Source organism: Panthera pardus, unplaced genomic scaffold (genome assembly GCF_024362965.1).
Source record: "Panthera pardus isolate Hobbes unplaced genomic scaffold, ASM2436296v1 HiC_scaffold_16, whole genome shotgun sequence".
NCBI classification, from domain to species: domain Eukaryota; kingdom Metazoa; phylum Chordata; class Mammalia; order Carnivora; family Felidae; genus Panthera; species Panthera pardus.
In genome coordinates, this window is record NW_026526721.1 from 27,115,331 (window position 1) to 27,139,793 (window position 24,463).

The following is a 24,463-nucleotide window of genomic DNA, read 5'->3' on the forward strand; positions in this document are numbered from 1 at the left end:
TAAAATCCCTCTTGCCTACACTTTGCCTTTTAGGCACAAATTTGACAACATCCTCATGTCAATTACGCGTCATTTTTGATACCTACAAATTCAGCACGTTAGTTTTTTCTGTATTTCACTCATTTTCACAACAGGAAAACTGAATCAAATGGTCAATTAGTATTATTTCTAATTAATTAAACAAATATTGCTACACAGACTAAAAAGTGACACTACCAAAATTTAACTGTTAAAGCAAAACTATATTAAAATTGTATAAAATTTCATTCATAAACTGATGTTCAAAGGAGTAAATGTGACACAAAAAGGAAAATCTGAGGACATGAACATCAAAGTCCATGTGCAAAGACAGAGAGATGTTAGTCAATGACCATATATCATATACATAAAAATGTTTTGTAAACTGTGACATATCTTATAAAATTAGGCTTTTCAGAAAAATAGGTCTTGTAACCATAAGTAAAACGAAAACTTTGCCTTATCAAACTTTGATCAATCTTCATCAATTTTTGTCAGTCTTCCTTCACAATGGACTGTAACTTACAATGTAGATTTGGTTTTATGATGTGTCTTAGTCAAGATGTTTGCCTAAAGGACTGTGGCATATCTACATTTGGCATAAAATTATTTAGAGAATACTTCCTTTTAATTAGAGTGCCTCCGGCATAATTGATACAATTTGAGGCTTTTCAATGTGTTCAAGCTTCATTACTTGTGAATGAATGAATGAATGAATGAATACAAAGAAGACACGTATTCAGTTAAACAATGATAATAGCTATTTTCTAGAACTTACCATATCCAAAGTACTTTGACATGGGCTACAGCAGAGGTTCTCAATGCTGGATTCACATTTACTGCAGGAGATTTAATAAATAAAAGTGCTTGAGCCTCACCTAACACCAATTTAATTAGAATCTCTGCAAGGGGGACCTGAGCATTCCCCTCCCCCACCACATAGGTGGATTAGCGGGTCAAATGATAAGTATACGGTTACTCATGAAAAAAAACAAAAACAAAAACCCTACACCTGTCAAAGTATACAACTTGATCAGTTTTGACACAGGTATACATACAGTGTCAACCCAATCAAGTTTCTTTGTCTATTCCTGAGTATTTTAAAAGTCTTCTTGGGTGCTGCAAATGTGCAGCCAGAGTTGAGGCACATAGTGTTAGAGGGGGAGAAAGAGATAACTGAGGATGATCCCTCTCTAGTAGCATAACATCATTTGTGGGAGACTAGCAATTAGATATTTGTAACTAAATATAAGGAAGACTAAAGTCTAAATATAGAAACGAGCACTTTGAAAAATAAGTATAACCTGATGAATGATATATTTCTATTTATATTTAAAATCATTTATATTTAAAATCATTTATATTTTATAATATTGTTACAGGACAAAAAATATTCAACATTTGAAATAAAACTGTAAATACTCCTTTCAAAACACTCTTCATATAGGGGCGCCTGGGTGGCTCAGTTGGTTAAGCATCTGACTCTTGATTTCGGCTCAGGTCATGATCTCACGGTTTGTGAATTTGAGCCCCACATTGGTCCCCATGCTGATAGCACAGAGCCTACTTAGGATTCGCTGTCTCTCCTTCTGTCCTTCCCCTATTCACACACACACACACACTCTCTCTCTCTCTCTCTCAAAATAAATAAACAAAAAGTGTTTAAATTAAAACTCTTCATATAGATTACTCTCCTTTGAATCACATAACAATAATAGTGTTTCAAAATAGTATTTAATATTCAAGATATATTTTAATGAAAATAAATCAATGTCAATTTTTGCTGTTAATTATAATTACCTATCTACAAAAAAGTACTTATTAGAGGCTATTTCAGAATTGCATTAATTGAAAAATTTAAGAAAGGCTACACCAAGCACAATTTCATTTTGCTTCTAATATTGAGATAGTTATTTTAAGTATTCTTGTATATAGTTTGATTTGACCCAATTCCCTTGTTATAATTAATTTGCAGCTATTATGAAAGACTTTGTCATGCTTAACTGTATGTATTTATCCCTATAGTTATGGTCCATCTATCAGTGACTGATAGATTCACATAGATAGATTCAGAACTTGATAATTCACATAACCTTTCTGGCACTCTGTTATATGATATGGACAATAAGTTAGACGCCCTCAAAAGCAAAAACAAAACTGCCAGAAAGATAAAACTATCACTTTCATAATTCTGAATATAAAAAGCCACCTTTTTACAGTAGGAACTGTCAATATTTGGAGAATGAGGGCCATTTTCACCTATTAGCTCTCATGTTGTGTTTCCCAATCTTGAACAGTAAAGTTCCTTCTTAGAAAAAAACTGTTTGCAGATTTACAGTGTGAACCTAAATTATTTTTTCTACATTTAATTATGAAACTAATCATAAATTTCCAGGGCTTAAAATACGAATAAAGCTATAAAATCAAGAAATATGCATAAAATAGATACAAAGCTACACAGCAAAAAATCTTCCCCACTAATAGAACTAGAGAGTTGAAGATTTTCTTTATTTGTTAAGATATAGAAAAAAATATCTTGATAATGACTAAGTCAATTGAGAATAAATGTTTCCCTCATCAATTGTTGATAAATCAGTGCAACCATAAGACATTCAATTCAGCTTCCTTAATTATTGAAACGACTGAAGCAATCTATCAACTATTCAAAGGCTGTCATTGACAATGTGTGTGGAGTACTACATATCACACTATTAAGAGCCAATATACCTTGATGTTTGCAAAGAAGTGACTAAGACCAAGCAGTTAAAATGTAAAAGGATAATTGCAAAGGCTAACTAAGCATAATTACAAAGACTTAACATTTGGCTTAAGAATTTTAACTAAACAGGGGCACCTGGGTGGCTCAGTCGGTTAAGGGTCTGACTTCTGCTCAGGTCATGATCTCGCAGTTTGTGTATTTGAGCCCCACATTGGGCTCTGTGTTGGCAGCTCAGAGCCTGGAGCCTGCTTTGGATTCTGTGTCTCCCTCTCTCTCTCTGCTCCTCCCCTGCTCCCACTGTGTGTGTGTGTGTGTGTGTGTGTGTGTGTGTGTGTGTGTGTGTGTGTCTCAAAAACAAAACATTAAAAAAAATAAAAAATAAGAGTTTTAACTAAACAAAATATGATAGGGAAAATCTAGCTTGAATGCTTTTTGTATGAAGACAAAGAGAAACAACTTCTATTTGATCTAAGTTATATGATGTAGCTGCTAGACTCAATCAACCTAGTATCAATCTCTCCATTCCAAATCTTCTATGACATCCTCATGACTCTCTTATTTCTACCAGCACAGACCTACTTTTTGAGTTTAAGAAACAAATATGCAATTACATGCTTTAAGAATGAAAATTACATAATCACAAATACTCCATTATGAACATCAGAAAAAACATCATAATAATATAGCCTTGGTGGTGAGTTATTTGGTGGTGTAAGTATACAGCCATTTTGAATCACGTCAGAAGACTCTATTTGTACCACCTAATAGTTACAATTCACCACATCTCTTTAACACCTACTCAGGACTCAAACTATTATTTACTTTAGCCTCCATCACTTTGGAAGCAATCTCAGAGTATCAAACAGCTATAAGCATTATTTTGAATAAGTCCCTGATACTTTAAGCCTGTAACATCCAGAAAAATATGATATAATATAATATAATATAATATAATATAATATAATATAATATAATATAAATGTACAAGCTTTATTATAAACCTGAATCTTCTCAAAATAAGCATCAGCAAACATTGGTAGAATACCCACCATGTGTCAGGAAATGGTCTAAATAGAAAGGAAGCCATAACACAGTGATAGAATGTGATTAGATTCAGGGGTGTGGGCACAGGTAATAGCAAACAAAAGAAGAGACAGACTTGGTGCCAGGTTGTGAAGAAAATCGAATGGCAATGCCAAGGAGTTCAGCTTTGTCTTCTAAACAAGTCATCAAAAATGTTGAATGGGTGACTATCATGGTCACATACATATTTTAGGAAGTACTCTGATGGTAATATGGTTGATGGACAAAAGAGGGAGCAACACAGAAATAATTAGGAGCTTATAAAAAAATCAAGGAGCAGATCTTGTAGTTCTAAAACTAAAGTGACGAATACAGAGGTAAAGGGAAGAAGTTTGGGATTCAATGTAATGATGTGATCAATAGGATTTTGATGAAGTTTGGTTAAGAATAGAACAGAATAAAGAGTATAGATAAAATATTAATTCAATAAAAATTAAATATTGAGAACCTATTAGGTTTCTAGCACAGATTACTATTAACCATCAAACAGGACAGGAAATGGCAGGAGGTACAGATCAGAGATACAAACTGAGCTCATTAAAATTTGGGTGCCTTTAGGTTATCAAATAAAAGATACACTAATGCCAACTGGAGATACTGAACCTTGGAGAGTTCATCCAGAAGATGAAAATCTTTTTAACATAGAGGTGAAAAGTATTAGCTGTGTAGGGAGATAGCTTTTATACTTTTTAGCACAGTGCCTAGAGCATAGTTGATTTTCAATAAATGTATGTCAGACGGCTGGATCAACATTGAATATCAAATTCTGGTAGAAATTTATCTTGACTTTTAAAAGCTATGGTGAAGCTGTTAAAAAGAAAAGGGAGGGGCAGCAACAATAACTCACTAGATAAAAAAAAAAGTCATTATATTTTGTATTTAAGAGTTTAGTGTCAGAGGGGGTCACAAAAGTCCTGAGATGGAAATCTGACAGGGTAAATGACCTGGATGAAGAAAAAGTGGGAGATAGTGGGACTACCCTTGGGAAAGAGCTAGAACACTGAGTAAGTACTTGCTGTAAGACAGGAGGGTATTTCTCAAGGCCAGATTCCTAAAAGTGGGAATGCCAGCTCTATATAGATTCTTAATTCTTATCTCTGACCCTAGTGTTACTCCTACTGTGGCCAATCTTCCCCACATTCCTAAAAGATTCATCTTCCTATATAAGGTCTACTACTATAACTCACCAGGTTATATTTGATAGCTTTACCTCTAGAGTATGAATCCAAAGGGATCACTTGGGCTTTGCAAGAATTTGTACAAACTAGCCCCATCTCTGTTTAGTATATAGAACATAAAAACATGAAGCCTGTACAATCCAATTTTTTATTCTAAATTGATAAAGCTGGATCCAACTTAGTATACCACATGAATTACATATTGCGCTCAAACATTCCCAAAACCTTTAAAAAGTTAATCATAGTCAAACCTTATTATAAACAACCCAAGGTACACCTAGAGACATGTGACAGAAATAAATCTCAGAATTTAAAAAAATGGAATGAGAAATAGTATTCAGTGGAATTAATAAACTAGAAAAAAGAAAAAATAGCAAGAGAGCAAAATGCCAATTTTAGCTTTTTGAAAGGACGAATAAAATGTATAAACTGTTGACACACATAATCAAGAAAATCAGAGAAAAATACACAAATATTAGGAATGACAGAATCTATCAAACTTATTGAGCAATGATTTTGCAAGCCCCAAGCATATACTATATAAATATATGCTAATAAAATTAAAGGCTTAAATAAAATAGGCAATACTTTAAAAAGTGTCAGACTGAAAATTAACTCAGTAAGTAAATTCCAACAAAATTTAAATAAAACTGGATTAAACACTTTTTGAAAATTGCAAATACCACTTCCAAAATAGATTCTGTGGATTTATTATTTTACTAGTGAGCTTTTTCAAAATTACAAATAATAGAAATATATACAATTATATAAAATTTTATATATGTGTAATACTTCACAAGGAATACTATAAAGGTTTCAGTGTGAATATAACATCCTTAACAATACCAAAAGGATGGCAAGCAATTAAAAATACTATAGACCATCTTTATTTGGGAACATTCTCCCAAATTCACAAGTAAATGAAAAATAATTGAATTAAGGTATGTAATAAAAGAATAAGCTTCCAGTTGTGCAAAGGTCACATAACATTAGCAAGTCAACTGGTCAAGAGAGGAAAGCCAAATCATCCCTTCAATAAATTCAGAAATATATGTATATATAATTTCAAGTTTTATACAGCATGAACAGAAATTTCTGATAATCTCATTTAGTTCACTAAGAATAGGAAAACTTCTTCACAAGAAAATAATAAAACTTACACAGTCAACATTATACTTAAATGACAATTATGAGAATCATCCCTAATAAAATGAAGAGAGTTGTTCACTGTTATTCAATATTGAACTGTAAGCTGTAGCCAAAACAGTAAGCAGTAAATTCAAAATTCAAAAGTATGTGGGATATTATAAAGGAAAAGGTAAAATTATTTAAAAAGTGTTACAATATGCTGATAATGTGATTTTTCATCTAGCCTTCAAAAGAACAGACTGAAAGATAATTACAACTAATAAAGAGCTAAATGAGGTGTCAGGATATAAAAAATGTGCAAATTAATATTACCTTTCTGAGTTTGAAAAAATGATTAAAATAATGGTTAATTTTATAATATCTAACATTTATAAAGTAGACACCTATATTTCCTTCCTTAATCCTAAAGACAACCCTATTAGCTAGGTATGGCGGCTCCCTTTTGCAGAAAAAGAAAGACCTAACATCACACAGAGAACAAGTGGTGGAGCAGGGTTTCAAATCAAGGCTACAGAGTCATTGGGGGTAGATGGGGTGATCCTAAATATTATGTCATCATAATTGAAAACTTAGGTCATTTTTTGAATTCTTACAGTACGCTGTGTGTTCATATAATATGCCACACTGGTATAGATACTGACTATATTTTCCCCCAAGCTAACAGTTACTATATGTCTAAAATAAGACAATCAATTTCTTTTAATAATGTCTTTGCAATTATATAGTTACAGAAAGGGAAAAGAACAATTAAGAGAGAAAAGGGAAGGAAAATCCTAATAATGGTGACATTAGTCATCATTTGCCACAGATCCACTATGGTTATCTTGAGTTTAGGCCAGAGAATGAAATGACTTGCTTAACATTTTTATGACATAATTCTGGCTGCTAAGTGAATAAGAGATGGGGAGGTGTAGACAGGGTGGCTTTAGATAAGCAGGGAGAAAAGTTAGAAGGCTACTGTTATGCCACAGGACTACATATTGATTCTTTCAACTAGAATGCAGTCCTGGAAATGGACAGAAGATGCAGTGGAGATGTCTGGAGAAAGAAGCATGAGGAGAATGAAGGATGGCTCAGGTGATGGGCCTGAGCAACAAAGCAGACTGTAGAGTCTCTTATTAAAGAGTGAGGGGAGGAGTGCCTGGGTGGCTCAGTCATGAGTGCCTGGTGGACTCGATTTCACATCAGGTCTGGATCTCACAGTTCATGGTTCTACACTGACGGTGCAGAGTCTGCTTGGGACTCTCTCTCCTTTTCTCTCTGTCTGCCCCCCTCAAAATAAATAAATAAACAACAACATAAAAGATCTACTCTTTAAAAAAAACACAATGGGTCTATGGAGAAACACATTTGCAAATGGTGGAGCAGAAAAAAGAATGAGAGGGAAGACCACTATTTTGACCATTTTGACTATGTGGGTTTAAAAATACCCTTTTTATAAGCCACAATAAAGAAGATGTCCTGAGAAATACCATAATTCAAGCTTTATCAATCATAATTTCCTTGATATTTAAGGACAGCAGCCAACTCTCCATTCCTGCTGCATCTTGTTGAGATGCTTCATGAATATTTCTCATATCTATATTCCCAACTTTTCACTCTACCAAATCCTTTTGGAAAAATCTTTAATAATGCTTGTGTGTCTCTTATCTTAACAATCAATACCTTTCTCTGTCCTGTGAAGCCCGCTATAAAGTTATGCTCTCTTCTCCCTTAAATAGCTAAGATCCTCAAAAAAGAACATAAATTTGTTACTTGAACTTTTCCACTTATTTTTACTTCCACTATGCTAGGGAGTGGGTGTTTCCACATCCACTACATGACTGAAACTGATCTCATGAAGGTCCCCAGTAAAGCCCTAATTGTGATACCTCAAAGGGTATTCTGGCAAGCTCTTTCACTAGCTCTTCCTCCTTTTCCATGTTATTTTTCCACTCATTGCTGACCCTAAATTTATTCTTTCTCCTCTCAACGTTTCGCCTTGAGTAATATTAAACTGCTGATGACTGACAAATCTCTATCTCTAATCCACTCCTGTGTTCTGACCAGTATTCAGCTGGCTATTCAACTGGCTATTGGCATCTCTACCTCGCAGCCCCATATACGCTTCAAACAAAGCCCGGCTAAACACCGAACTCCTTACTTTCCTCCTATCCCTGTCAGTAGACAGCATCACCACCCACCCATTCACTCAAGACAGCTGCCTAGGAGTTCACCCTTTACTACTGTATTTTCACATCCTCCAAATGTTGTCGCTGACCAGTCTTCTCAGTACTACCTTAATATCCTACATCAACTCTTCTCCATCTCCACCACTCTGGCTGTTATTTCATGCCTCAATATTACCTGAATGAATCATTTCAATTCTTCGTATTGTGTTTCCCCCATTCATCCTCTGCATTGCTGCCAAAGGTTTCTTTCTAAAATGTATTTTTTTAATTTTTATTTTTTTAAGTTTTTATTTAAATTCCAGTTAGTTAACATACAGTGTAACATTAGTTTCAGGTGTGTAATATAGTGATTCCACACTTCTATACAATACCCGGTGCTCATGAAAACAAGTGCCTTCCTTAATCCCCATCATCTATGTACAGCTCAGTTGCTCTCCTGCTGAAAACCCTTTAAAAGATCTTCACTACCTAAAAGAAAATGGCCATGGACTTTGGTGTGTTGTTTCCAAGATCTGACTCCTTCTTTTTCTTCTCTTCTTTCTTATTTCTCACGAAGTCCTATTTATATGTTCACTCATGTACCAGGCATGTTACTTCATGCTATCCCCTCCCCTTACTGCTTCATATAAGAAATATGTGTCTATCTCTGCCTGTGAATAATCCTGGGTCTGTCCATCCAGATTCTGCTGGAACTTCTCCACTTATATGGATGCTTCTTAATGGTCCTGGTAGAGGGGTTCTTGATTATTTTACTCCTGTTTGTACAAAGTTCTCAAATAGAAACTCTAATATCGGGGCGCCTGGGTGGCTCTGTCGGTTAAGCATCCGACTTTGGCTCAGGTCATGATCTCACAGTTCGTGAGTTCGAGCCCCACGTCGGGCTCTGTGCTGACAGCTCAGAGCCTGGAGCCTGCTTCACATTCTGTGTCTCCCTCTCTCTCTGCCCCTTCTCTGCTCATGCTCTGTCTCTCTCTGTCTCAAAAATAAATAAACATTAAAAAAAATTAAAAAAAAAAAAAGAAACTCTAATATCTTATGGAACTCCTTGATTTCAAACCTCTAACCTCACTAAACTGGTGTTATCTTAATAACAGCAATGACGTGGGTGCTGTTCAATAAATGATTGATGCTATTCAAGAATGAATAAAGAAGACTAATGAATTTATTACTGAACAAATGATTTGGCCCCAAACCTTAAAAAATCCTAGCACTTCTAAATCACTGTTGACATTCCCTATGATTTTTAATCTTATTTTAAAATAAAGCCCATTGAAAATAATATGCCTATATTATATAAATAGCCTAGTAGAAAAAAACAAATGTCAATGCAGGACAAATCCATTAGGCCAACTATTGACACACATAAGCCATTTCATGGACTTTGCCTACAGCTAAACTTGAAAAAACAATTCCAAGTTAAACTTTGAACTTCAAAATTTAGGGAATAGGAAATACACTTAAATAAACTGCATGCTCAGCTTCAATTCAATCATTACCAGTTCTAGATACAGCTTAAAGTTCTGTTGGCTCTCTTGTTTCTTATTGCCAAAACTGACTATTGGCAAAGCATGTAAATTATTTAAGGTCTATAGCATATACTGATTTTTAAAAATGTATGTGATGTTATTCATGTGGTTGAGTCAGAGCTACTCTTATCCAATGGTAAGGACGGAAGTAATTTGTTCTGGAAACTGTGATAATTGTATTGTTTTACTCTTTTTATCTACAAAAATTAGTTCACGTGCTAGTGCATATGAAGAGTCTTAGACCATAGAATACACCCAGACAATTTGAATCAGGATGGCATCACATTACAGCTTTCACACTGTTTACTTTGTGCCTCTATAGTAATGATATATCCCTACTTACTCTATCCATGGATTGTACCAAACAAATGTAATGATGGAAAACAACTATTGCTGTTATCTCTACACTACCATAACCTCTGACAGGAAATAAAATGGTGAAATGATTATGGTTGAAGAACTTTTTATGACCAAATTAATGCTACCATTTGGTTCTTACACCTTTTTTCAGCCATGTTTTAAAGAGATATTTTCCATGGGGGTGCAGTAATGGCTGGATGGTGAAGGAGAGCCCTGACTGCTAATAGGCAGGGACATATTTTTGCCTTACATTAAATAAAACACAGAACAAGAAAGACTTAGTAACGTAAATTTCTGGTCCCACTTAATCACCTACATACCTAAGCCACTCCTTAGTTACAGAAAATAATAAGGGAAAGGAACTGAAGGAAAGCTGAGCTATACAATACCTGGGAAGTAGAGACCACATATACACATATCAGCCAAACAGACCCGTGTGCCAGGTTATTTAAACATCATTAATGAAACGAAGGCAAAAACACTAGGTTTCTAAATATTAAAAAAAGTTGCGGTGGGGGCTTAAGAAAAGAAAGTAACTGAGCAATGCATTTAGAAGTGTGATATAGGGGCGCCTGAGTGGCTCAGTCAGTTAAGCGTCCACCTTCAGCTCAGGTCATGATCTCACGGTTCTTGAGTTCAAGCCCCACATCAGGCTCTGTGCTGACAGCTCAGACTTGGAGCCTGCTTTGGATTCTGTGTCTTCCTCTCTCTCTCTGCCCCTCCCCGACTCGCTCTCTCTCTCTCTCTGTCTCAAAAATAAATAAACATTGAAAAAAAAGAAGCGTGGTATAAATATTAAAGAATATTTACTTCCTCACAGAGTATTAGAAAAGAGATGGTTATAAATAATTTACTTGGAGATAAAAAGAAGCAATTATTCTGTAATTAAAGATAAATTCACAATCTTTATATAAAAAAGATAGTTTCAAATGTGGTACTTTCCTAAAAAATATCATTTAATCTATTTTATATTGTCTCCTTTGAGATGAAAGACAGAAAAGCTTATCTTTCCATTTCTCGTGAATTATCTTTTCAAAATCATATTTAATTAACACATCCTTAAACTGACAGCTCACATAAAGTATCTCATTTAATTTTCTCAACAGCCCATCAGGGTAGAAATTATTGGCCTCCATTTTACTGATGATAAACCAAGGTTCAGATTAGCTAAGAAACTTGCCTAGACATAGCCTGCCACAACATTCAGAGTAGGGATTTGGATTCCCATTTGTTCACTCCATATTCAGCACTTGGTTTTTTTTTTTTGGCACATCACATTTGCTTTAAAATCCTTATATCAAAATGCCATAAGAAAGGACGTGAATACTTTGCATTTATAGTGTTAGCTTTTACTGATCAACAGAATCATTTTCATTAGATATTTTAAGGTAGTATTTATATACTGGGAATTATATTAACATATAATAACTACTGTTTAATAAACCTATTTGTATAAAGTTATCAGATATATCACATTCTTCCCATGTGATAAGAAGGATAAGGAGGCTCTGAAATGAGTTCCTTATTGCTGTGTTTTTCCTATGGCTGGGTTTCTCTGCTTAAAGAGAAATTCTCTGTAATTAAATAGCAATCAGGCACTTAAAAGACAAGCTGATCTTAGTACTGTATTTACATAAAGCAGACAAAGATTACATTTTCCATTTTGTGGTCTGGACACCTCGTGCACGCTAGAGTAAGAGGGTCAGCGTAATTGAAACCATCCTTCCTGTGCCTGTCTTGTTTAGACTTCGAGTTTGGAAAATTCTGTATAACAAAAAGAGATATTTTTTTTTCACATTACTATTATGAGTGCCAATGCTTCTGTCCTTTGGTGAATTGTTCTTGTGGTCATTTCCATAACTTTTTAAACATTATTTTTCACTCAATAAAAGTACTTTGCTTTAGCAAGACCTAATTATGTTATGCAAAAGCCACAGGGATAATTATAGTTCATCCAGACATTCTTAATCTGTATTAGTGGAAACATGTTACAGGCCTGATGAGAAGCTCACCTATCATTATCCAATCTCAACAGCTGCTTAGCTCAATCTTGCTATAATCAAATCTAAGTCATCATCCCATCATTTCTAACCTGCCATGTTATTCCGCATTTCTACTGATTTAAAGATATATTTTAAGTCACCAGATCTATTTAAGGCTTTGCACAATGACCAAATGTGTTTCACTAAACCAAACATGCCTTCTTTTTTTAAATTTTTAAAATGTTTATTTATTTTTGAGAGAAAGAGAGAGAGAGAGGAAGGTGGGGGGGGGGGGGTGAGGAGTAGGGACAGAGAGAGGGAGACACCAAATCCAAAGTGGGCTCCAGGCTCTGAGATGTCAGCACTGAACTTGATGTGGGGCTCGAACCCACAAACTGCGAGATCATGACCTAAGCCGAAGTCAGATGCTTAACTAACTGAGTCACCCAGGCACGTCAAACATGTCATTTTCTTAACATAATTTAAGATTGCCCTGTATACATATTTACAATTCTATTGCACTAACACGTGTTTGCTGAAGACCCACTGTATCATCAGTATTAACAGAACTAGGTAGCATATGGGTGTTATGGAACCTGCTATATATTCAAAAGCAACCAAATTCCTCCAGTAAGAAAATAATTAATTTACTGTATATGTCTGATTCCCATACCTCTTGATTTGCCGAACTTAGTTAAAAGTGGCAATAAAATGTTCAAGTTTCTGCTCATTAAGTAATTATAAGTGATATGGGAAGCATTCCATTTTACAGCAATATTAAATCCTCACCAAATGCAATTTAGCACTTTGTCCAGCTGGATTTCACTTATCCAAAGTGCCTGTTATTTCCACCATTTCCGCTGGAACTTTCCTTCATAACTGAACAAATTTCACTGCTAGATTGTATTTCCTGCCATTCAGTTCATCTTCTTCCTGATACTTATTAAGCTGGAGGCAGTTACCTCAGATCTGTAGGACCAAAAATTAATTTGCTTTGTTTTAACAATCTAAGAGCGTCAATAGTCATGTGTAACTTTCCTGTGAATAATAAGCTGTTCTTATCTGTGAGGTGGCCACATAATTGTAGCTATTTTGGAGTAATAGTAATAATATTGCTTTGTCAAGCAAGAGAAAATTATAAATCAGTAGCTAAAATATTTAATCTTTTTCATATGCTTCAGGAAACTTCAGGTTTGCCTCTTTAGGAGAAAAAAAAATGCAGGTGAATGAAAATCCTACTCTTGTTAAAGAACCAAAAGATATATCCTGCCACTTAAAGGAGTTGTAAAAGACAGGAAAACAAACCATACACATACTCATTCATCCTAATTAATATTTTGACTGATAACCCACCAAGTCCTTCAGGGTTTTCAAGACACCTAGCAAATGTTTATTTTTCTTGCTTTAATGTATACCTATAATTCCTAACTGGGAAATGTTTTCCATCAGTCATGAATATTTTAGCCTATTCAAATCATGCCTATATGAAATTCACTCTATTTTACATATAAAATTCCTGTACTACCCAATGTATTCACCAAAAGATTTTCCCAGTTATTATACACACACTTAGGTTCAAAAGCTGTTGTTATTCCTCCTTTTCTACTGTTTTTTTTTTCATTTTTTCTGTTTTGTTTAAATAAGTTGTGTATTCTAGATACTTAGTCCTTCCACAGTACAATCTTACAGAGTAGGAGGGAAGCAAAATAATAATAATAATAAACACACAAAACTCCCCAATGCATACTATTTAAAAGTCAGTGGGAGTTAATCTTTATAAAAAAAATCAAAAGTATTCTTAGTTGTTGTTTTTCTTGAAGTCAGCAAATAAGCTTCAGGAACACCTGATTATTACACATTTTCAGCATAATCCACAAATCAGTTTCTAGTACACGAGCTACATTGGAAAAAATACCAAAATCAAACACCAAGAGATTTGAAACATAGTAATAAATGTTTTCATGCAGAGCGGCATGATACAATAAGAACTGCAATGTGGGGGAAAAAATCCTGTGGTAGCAATCACTTATAGCATAAGATATCCTTCTTTCTCTTTTTATTGTTATCACTGTTTCAGTATTTTACTGAAGCGGTGAAACTGTAGCGTTCTTTCATTGGTGAAAGCAGAGACCGGTAGGGTTGGTAATCCTTTAAAGAGCTATGAATGATCAGAAAAACATAACATAGGTCGTAGGGATGAAGTAGGTAGAGTTAGGCCACTGTAGCATGAAAATAGTAGAAAGACCTCAGGAGTATTTATACTTCTGTCTCTGGATCTGAACCTTGTAGCAATGAGTCCTAAGGATAAGGATAAGTGGGTGGAGTGGATAGAATAAGGAAAGAGTGGATAGAGTGGTTATCATGGACAAAACCTGAGAACTCAGACAAGTTTTGGGGCCAAGAAGAGAATAATATTCTAAACCAAATCCATACCTTCTGATAACTAATCAGTGCTTTTTCTGCTTATTTTACCCAAACTCTGCCCACTCTCTGAACACCCTTAATGAACAGGAACTAACAGATGTAATCCCAGAGACTTTCAGGATGTCCTGTCCTTCTCTTTTTAATATTTGAAAATGTATCCATTACTAAAAGGAAAGCTACACCTTACATCAAAGCATTTCAAGAGGACATAAATACTACCCATTGTAACTAAAATCCATTTGAAAACCATATTGTTAGATGGGATTTCTATTATTATTAATGCAATTTCATTTCAATTCTGCCACTATACTATATTTCTAACTGGCAGTTTCATCTTAATTAAACATATCATACAGTATGCTAAATGGAAATAAGACGATTTCTCCAAAAGTTGGAATAATTTTAAGTAAGTGATCGATTCAAAAGTTCTGTAATTAGAACACCGTGGCTGTCATTTAAACTTTGCCACCTCCTGTCTGCAGGAATTGATGAGGATCTTTTGTTTTGACCTTGACAAGGGCTAGGCTTGAGGAACATTTTCAGTAGCTAATGGAAAAATATTCTTAGGGCAGAACACCTGGAAACCAGCCTTCAAATATTCTACATGAACACTATTGATGTTTTACATCTGGTAAATTGTTGCTAGCAGGTCTAATGGGAGTTCAAGAGGCTATTTTACTCCTTAAACATTTAAATATTTCCTCTGCACCATCAAAATGGGCAAAAGTGGCCCTCCAAAAGCTCATTGCCAGAGAGCATTTTAAGTAATGAATATTCTTGAAATAGAGGAGACTTGCATGTGCCACTTGAGAAGCACTCCGGTATCACCCTTTCCTTCACTCAAGCCTCACAGCATTCAAAGGACTCATGAAGGCTTAAACTCTCCACAATTTATTTACCTTTCTGCATAATTTCAAAAATACCTATATCCTGACAGTAATTCTAGAAGAACATGTCAAGTAAGGATTTTGGTCAAACAAAGGCACTTAAAGATAAAAGAAATATATTTGCCAAGTTAGAGCTTAAAGGAGCAGGCGGGGTGATCTGTCTTGCATAGTTTCTTATTTAGAAATGGTTTTTCAGAATGTGGTCATTTGGGGAGCCTGGGTGGCTCAGTCAGTTAGGCATCTGACTTTGGCTTAGGTCATGATCTTGCGGTTTGTGAGTTCGAGCCCTGCATTGGGCTCTGTGCTGACAGCTCGGAGCCTGGAGCCTGCTTTGGATTCTGTGTCTCCCTCTCTCTCTTTGCCCCTCCCCGACTCGTATCTGTCTCTCTCTGTCTCTCAAAAATAAATAAACATTAAGAAAAGTTTTAAAAACAAAATGTGGTAATTTGTGGCTACCATAGAGGATATCTCCGTTGCACTTCTCTCAAGTTCAAGACTTCCAGAGATGTCATTGCTCAAACCCTGACAAAGTTCTTGCCTTGGCAGATTTTAAGTCCCTTAGCTAATGAGATCAACTGTAAGTGCTCTTTGGAAGTCATCAAAAAATTCCCGAGGATTAACAATTGACAACACTCTGTAAGTGAAATACAAAATCTCTTGATTACTTACTAACATAAATAATCTCAGTCTTTTGAAATCTATTTTGTAAAATGTTTTGCCTAACTGTTCTTTCATTTTTGTCTCACTGCCTTAGTTCAAGTAGCCCCCTGTTACTCCTGTCCTTAATTTCTTCCCATTCTAATGTGCTCTGAATACTGCCTTCTTTCTCAAGTCTATGCTGCAAGTCTATGCTGCAATTTTTAAAATGACTCCTAAACTATAAACAAGGTAGTTAGGGTCTGTCGTGTGGTGGTCCCCAAATACCTCTTAGACATATTTATTTCAATACCTATTGCAGACTCTCGTCTCTTGCCACCGAAAGATACTTGTTGTTATGTCATTCTCATGTAGTGCCCCCCCATCTCTACCCGGTGGTGAGCCCCTATCTATGCATCAAGCCCTGCTCAAATATTGCCTCTTCCAAGAAGTCCTTCCTTTGTAAGAGATCCTTTTTTTTCCCTCTGTGATAGAACCAAACACATTTAGTCTTGCATTAACACTTATGTATAGTGTTAGTTTAGTTGCCCTATTTTGAGGGCAGAAATTGCATCTTGTTTATTATAGGCACCTTCCACAGCACGACTCAAGCTTTGTACGTAAAACAGGAGTGTGTTAACTAAGTATGTGGTCAATACTCCTCTTGGGGACACAGAGAGATGTCATTTTTCAGATTCACTTGAGCAAGGTATGGCAACAAGCAGAATGTGGGTGGAATTAATGTATGCCACTTCCAGGTCAGGACCATAAAGCCCTTCCATGTGTGAACTGATAATGTGAAGCTGTGAGCATTGATATTGGTAAAGTTGCAAGATGGGAAGCACCTGAGTCCTTGAATCAATGAGCAGAAAGCTGCCCAAGGCACACTGCCCTGGACAGTAAGTTCTCAACTTCCAAGATTCTGGGGTTTTATCTTTCACATCAGCAAATGTAAACCTACTAGCATAGGTCTGCTGACTGCTCAGTCAGTTATTACAATGGAGAATAACAAATAATGCCATAGTGTTCTTATTTTTGGATGGATTTGCTGAAATGACCCTACCTTGACTGGAATGGCCATCTCTTATTTTCTCTGGGGCTTAACCCATCCCCACGCTCCTGCTTGGATGTAACTAACAGTTTTTCCATTTGGACATTATTCGTCTCCAAGTATTTGCTACATCTGTATGGAATTGGCCTCTAGATGTTCTGACTAGCATTGAATCCATTTGGCTAGACTTTTAAATTTTTAACCGTATGCCCTAATCTTTCTCATCACTCGACGCCAAGAAGATGTTTTGTCTTACATACACTTCATGATCAATCCATTCAAAATGTTTTCACCCCACTTGTACTTCATTTGGTAAAACTTTATATTCTGAATGAGTCTTTATAATCTGCCTTTTCCTAAAAAGAGTTAAAGAAACTCTGTTAACTCTCTGTAATGCCACTCAGCTACTGGTGAGCAGAAATTATGACAGATATTTCTCTCATAGATCTCAAAGCACCGCCAGAGTGGCTGGAAAGAGATTAAGAATGTAAGGACTCGTCCTGGGTTGCTAATAGGCAACAGGTAGCATTTCTCTCCTACAAGTTATAACAATTAGGCTCATCCCAAGGAAGTTAATCTAGACTGTAGTCATTATTTGCAAAAAATTTAAAAGAAATGGGGTATAGTATGATTCTAAGCAACAGTCACAGTTTCTGCAAAATGAAATGTAATGTTCAAAGAGCTTGAGAGAGGCAACCGTGTCTTAGTGATCTTTGCAACTCTGTGTCTAGCAAGTGAGGGAAAGATTTAGATGCTCCAAATTCACAGTGAATGAAAATTTTCCCTATTTAAAAACTGAAGCCCTTGGCTTTAAAAGAATTAAAGAAAGTCAATCTCCCAAATTTTCCTCAAGATTAATATTATTTTGAAATTACATGATTCATTAATAGTCTTTAAAATAAAATTTTCAAGGAACACACTTCTGTTTCTTCCTTTTTATTGCTATGTCATGGGATTTTCAAACACAAAATTCATTTTGTCTTGATTTAATTCAAAGCATTTCAGGAAGCTATACAGATGAAACAAGAAATACAAAATTCCATAGTGTGTGTAAATATCTATATCTCTTATATCTATCAATCCATATGTGTGTATTTGTGCATCAAGCATCAATGTTGCTTTTCTAAATTTCTGTTTATAACTAGTCATTTCTAATCACCCAATGAATAATTAAATTGATTTGCTAAATGCATAACAGTGATTAAGGGGTTACTAACACTTAGTATTAATCATTTTTCTATTCACAGGAGAAAACAATTCTAAATGTTGATTAAAATGTTCTAAACCTAGGGGAGCCTGGGTGGCTCACTCGGTTAAGCGTACGACTTCGGCTCAGGTCATGATCTCACAGTCTGCGAGTTCGAGCCCCGCATTGGGTTCTGTGCTGACAGCTGGAGCCTGCTTCAGATTCTGTGTGTGTCTCTCTCTCTGACCCTCCCCCGTTCATGCTCTCTCTCTGTCTCAAAAATAAATAAACATTAAAAAATTTTTTTTAATGTTCTAAACCTAGATGATTTGAGCCCTATTCTCATGATATTCTCCCCTATGTAATTTCTAGCGCATAAATAGTACAAATGCATATTGACTGTAAAAAGTCTTGCTACATTGTGTTGTCTTGCCATCAGGAACATATGAAATCTAATCTTATTAATTTACATCTGACATGAAAATATTGATTGAGAAGATGAGAACAACAAGAAAACCAATTGTAAGTGAATATAAGATATCAAAATTTACCATAGAAGATGCTGATGTAAAAGAATACCATATTTAGTTTACAGATTTAAATGTTTACCTCTCCTTTATTGAGGGAGACATTTTACAGAAACTGGGATAAAATTTCATCTGAGGGGACCATGTCAGCAACTGGGTATAGTGTGGGAGAAACTTAAAGCAGCAAGAAATGGCAATACAAGTAGGGTGATGAAGGAAAGATTGTTAGAGGGATCTGAAAACAAAACTGGAATTTTACTTTAGTAAACAAATTCTGAGATGGGAATACAGAAATTGACTTTATCTTTCAGGAAGAAAGGTAAGAGAAGCCAGATAAAACAAGTTAATGCAACTTGGAGGCCAGAAGAAAACCTTAAAGACACTTTACTGCCTTTACAGGAAAGACAAGCTAATAAATAAAAATATTCTATAGAAAATAAACACTAGAAAGAATACATTTGCTTGGAAACAAACAAAGGACAGCCACAACACCCCAAAAGGTCTAAATTAGATATATCTTGGGAATAATCTGAGAACCATAAAATTAACAGAAACAATGAACAGTTTCATCAAAAGATAAAAACTAAAAGATCTGAAACAAGAGAAAATGTCACGATGTCAAGATATTATTTTCAAAAGGCAAAAACTAGGGATACCTCTGGCAATGGCTTCTCTATATCTCATGTCATTCCTGATAAAAGGTGGGAGTAAAGGTGGGAAAATGCAAATATCCATATATAAAGGACAAGAAATGGGGGAAAAAAAACCAGAATCGAGTTATCAAGACTTAAATGGTATGCCAAGAAAGGCTGAGTGCTCTATGAGGTTGCATCTATGGAAGAATGAAATATAAAAGATGATATATGTGATGCTAAGCATTTAGTAAATCAACCAATAAATAGCTTATAAACTATATGTTTTCCCCCCCAGAAGTTTCCATTTCCCTACTTTTTACATGAAGTAAAGTAGTAATCCCACCAGGGCCTAGGCAGATGTTCAAGAAAACTCAAATGGCAAGGCTACAGGAATTCACTTAAGATTTTAATTTCTTAGTATTTTTATGACTTGTCTAACCAGTTTCATAACTGTAACAGTGAATTTACAACCCTACACAACTATCTTCACAATAAAAACTAGAAAGTCAAGTAATTAGAAATTTGGAATTTTTGAATATTAAATTGTAAAAGAAAAGACTTGTCCTGAAAAATATAAGCTGAAACATTTATCTCTATCACTTTACAAACTCAGGCATAATCTAGAACTGGCCATGTGGTTCTCTAGTCAGCTCTCTTCTGAAGGGGTATTTCTTTCGCTTTCTGGAATGAACATTATGTCTCATCACCTAAACCACTCTCATTACCATCTTTTCTTACCTGGCACAGGCAGACTATTCCATTACCCAGAAAAATCCCAGCACAGAAAAAACTCCATGCCACACTTCTCTCCTAGATTTGGGCTTCTCATATTCGCTGGAAATTTTCATAACAACTCCATAACTTCATAATTCTCATCAAGAACCGGACATAGCCTGAACTCTCAGTAGTTTCCCTGATTTCTTGCTTAGGAAAAAATGAGGTCATCATATATGAACTATCGACACCTGTGACCACCATTCCTTTCCTTCCAGCACTAGGACTGGCACCAACCTCATCTCTGTAGGCATCTCCTCTTTAGGATATAATCATGGTCAATTTTATTCCCAAACTCATCAAAAGCATAACTCTCCTTTAGTTCTGAATCTACTTCCCATTGCAGCTCTCCTTATCCTATTCAACTAATATTCTAGGCTTGCAACTGAAATGCACATTCTCCTCCAAAGAGGGAGACCCCGGGGAGCCTGGGTGGCTCAGTTGGTTAAGCATCTGACTTCATTTTGGTTCAGGTCATGACCTCATAGTTCATAGGTTCGAGCCCCACATCGAGTTCTGCACTGACAGTGCAAAGCTTGCTTGGGATTCTGTCTCTCTGCCCCTCCCCTGCTCATGCTGGCTCTCTGTCTGTCTGTCTGTCTGTCTCTCTCTCTGTTTCTCTCTCCCAAAATAAAATAAAATAAAATAAAATAAAATAAAATAAATAAAATAAAATATAATAAAAAAACAAAAGGCTATTCCAGTATTTTGTCTTTCAAAGGACCTTTTTCAGTTTTTACCATAATAGATCTTTTTTAACTAGTATATCTAAAAATAACACCTCTATCCTTTTACTTTGTTCTTCCCCTTTAGTACTTATTACTTCTTAATATTATATCATATAGTTTTTTGTTAATTTATTTAGCACCTATCTTTACTTTCTAAAATATAAGCTACTAGGGATGCCTGGGTGGCTCAGTCAATTAAGCATCTGACCCATGACTTCAGCTCAGGTCATGATCTCATGGTTCGTGGGATCAAGCCCCATGTCAGGCTCTGTGCTAAGAGCACAGAGCCTGCTTAGGATTCTCTCTTTCCCTCTCTGCCTCTCTCATTCACTCTCTCTCTCTCTCTCAAAATAAATGAATAAACATTTAATACAATAAAATAAAATATAAACTACTTGGTAGCATTTTTAACGTCTGTATCCTTATCACATAGAATGATGACCAAATAGGGGCAACTGCGTGGCTCAGTTGCTTGGGCATCTGACTTCAGCTCAGGTGGTGAGTTTGAACCCCACGTCAGGCTCTGTGCTGGCAGCTCGGAGCTGGAGCCTGCTTCAGATTCTGTGTCTCCCTTTCTCTCTGCCCCTACCCCACTAGCACTCTGTCTTCTCTCTCTCTCTCTCAAAAATAAGTAAACATTAAAAAAAAGAATAATGACCAAATATAGCAATCTCTCATTAAATGTTAAATGACTATATAAACCTATGTAATCACTACTTTTTTTAACTTAGAAAGTTGGTGTGGCAACTGCTGGATATTCTAAAATTCATTTTCCCCTCTTCCTAATCACATGGCCTCCCAGAAAGAAACTGTATTTTCCAGCTTTTCTCATACCCAGTTGTAGCTGTGTGGCTAAATTCAGATGAGTAGAATACAACATAAATATCATATATAATTTCTAGACTCTCTTCAACTTAAAGACAGGCTGCCATCCCTAAACTGTTGCTCTTTTTCTATTCCTGTTGTGAGCTTAGCTATGCCTGTAAACCTATTAAGGCAACAAGAGGGAAGGAACTTGGATTCTTGAATGACCTTGAAGACCAGAATGAGTCCACTAGCACAATATGGCTTGTAATATGAGACAGGCAAATTTCTGTCTTATTCAATGGACTTTATTTGAAATTATTTTTCTTATAGCTACTAAGCCTTTAACACTCTTGGCTTCCACAATTCTCTCTGCCATTTCTCTGAGCGTTCTTTCTATATCTTCTTTTGACCTCCTTCTCGTCTTCTATATACTCCTTAAATATTGATTTTCTCAAGTGTTCTTTTCTAGCCAGCTACTGTCTTTTTTTTCCCAGCTTTACTGAGATATAATTGACATATAACACTGTATAAAACTTTAAGGTTATACAGCACAATAATTTGATGGATGTATATGTCATGAAATGATTACCAAAGTAAGTTTAGTTAACACCCATCACCTTACATGCTTTTTTTTTCTTGTAATGAGAACTCTGAAGACCTTATTCTCTTAGCAACTTTCAAATATGAAATACAGTAGTGCTAACGATAGTCAAAATGCTCTGTTATGTCCCAGAACCTACTTATATTACAGCTGGAAGGTTAAAGCTTTGATCACCTTCACCCATTTCCTCTCCTCATCCCACAACCCTGTCAATCTGTTCTTTATTTCTACAAATTCAATTGTTTTAGACTCCATACATAGGTGAGATTATACAGTATTTGTCTTTCTCTGTCTTATTTCACTTAGCATAATGTCCCCAAGATTCATCCATTGTTGCAAATGGCAGGAATCTCTTCTTTCTTATGACTGAATAATCAACTACTGGTCTTAATTTAATCTAGTGATTCTTGAATTTTTTCATCAATGACGAGCTGAGAAATATATACACACACACGCATACATACATATTCAACATAAACACTGGCAGTTTAGACACAACCTGAAGCTTATTTTGGTGGTAAAATTGAGACCACATGGATCTCACAACAATTCCACTTTTGCATATATACCCTAAGAAAAATTCAACACATACATTCACAAGGGAACATATACCATGACGTTCTTTGCAACATTGGTTGGAATAGCAAACACTTGGGAAGAACTTAAACGTCTTCTTAAATGTACACTGCAGATGATCTTGGTGTTCTATTCATATACCCTTGGCACTCACATTGTCCTTCCACAGTGAGGGTGTTTCACTGAAAGCACTTGCCATTCCATGCCTGAGGCTGTTCTTGAGCCAAAAATATGTTTGGGTTGCCATGAGGTGGGCTAGAATTCCAGAGCTACACAGAGTAGGAGTGAATCTCAGCCAATGCCAGATAGGAGTTGGGGACACATACATACCCCAACGTCCTTGTCCTTAATGGATAAACTCTAAAGTGGTTTTCAGTATCAGTCATACGGTAAGAAATGTAGAGAGGAAACTGGAGAATGATTTTAAAAAAGAAATACTCAGAAATAAGATCAGTCTTTCCTAGAGCTTAAATGTGTGGGGAGAGAGAAATATGGGAAAGGTGAGGTGTCATGTCCTGATCCTGTTTGGGGCAAGCAGGTAGATGGCAGACCGAGACCAAGAAGGTTTCTGGCAGGGAGATGATGATTCAGATTTGGGCATGTTGCATATGAAGCACCAGTGGGTAACTGGAAATCCGGTGTAAAGTTTGGGAGAGAGAAAGGGGCTAGAGGTTGGTAAATAACGGTATCTGGAGTCATGGTGATGAATGATGAACAAAGGAGAGAGGATAGTACGAGAAGAAAAGGCAGTCCAGGAAGGAGCACTGAAGCTTATGAATATTTAAGGCGTGCACAGAAGATGTTCCTACAAATAGAAATGAAAGAGAAGAAGCTAACATGGTGGAGGGAAGCCAGTGGTAAGAAAGGAAAATAAAATGCTTCTTTCATAAACGTTCTACTCGAGGACATATTGGCAATAGCTTCTTAGAAACATGTCTCTTTCTCTGTTTTCAAACTCTAAGACTAATTCCAAGCTGCTGCTGCTTCATCTTCAGCCTCGTCTTTTTCATCTTTTAAAATCTTTTGGTTTTCAGAAACTCATGTCCTACCCAGCCAAGCATATGTTCTGCCAATGCTACAGATTTGAAGCCTAGTCCATCAAAACCATGGTCCATCAAAGTCTACTTTACACTTCTTAGTGTGTTGCCATTTATTCACTACCTAACTGGTAGCGTCTGGTTCGGTTTTGGTTTTGGTTACTTTCCACCCCCCCCCCCTAAAATTTGCACATTGATATGGTTAAGCACAGAGCTACATGCTGCATTATCTCATTCAATGCTTAGGACAGCCCTATGGGATAAGCATCGCTATCAATATTTTTGATGGGAAAAAGGTGGAGACTTTTAAGGAATTAAAGATTTTGACTAAGGTAACACAGCTAATAAGTGAGTTAGAATCTGAACCCACATTTTCTGATTCCAAAGCCCCCGATTTGGGAAACCTGT

The 24,463-nt window shown here is 35.8% G+C and overlaps 1 long non-coding RNA gene across 1 annotated transcript in view; it reads right to left on the bottom strand.

The window, feature by feature from the left end:
* Positions 1-24,463, bottom strand: part of LOC109277838 (uncharacterized) — a 380,857-nt gene that overhangs the window by 351,270 nt on the left and 5,124 nt on the right. The window lies entirely within an intron of this gene.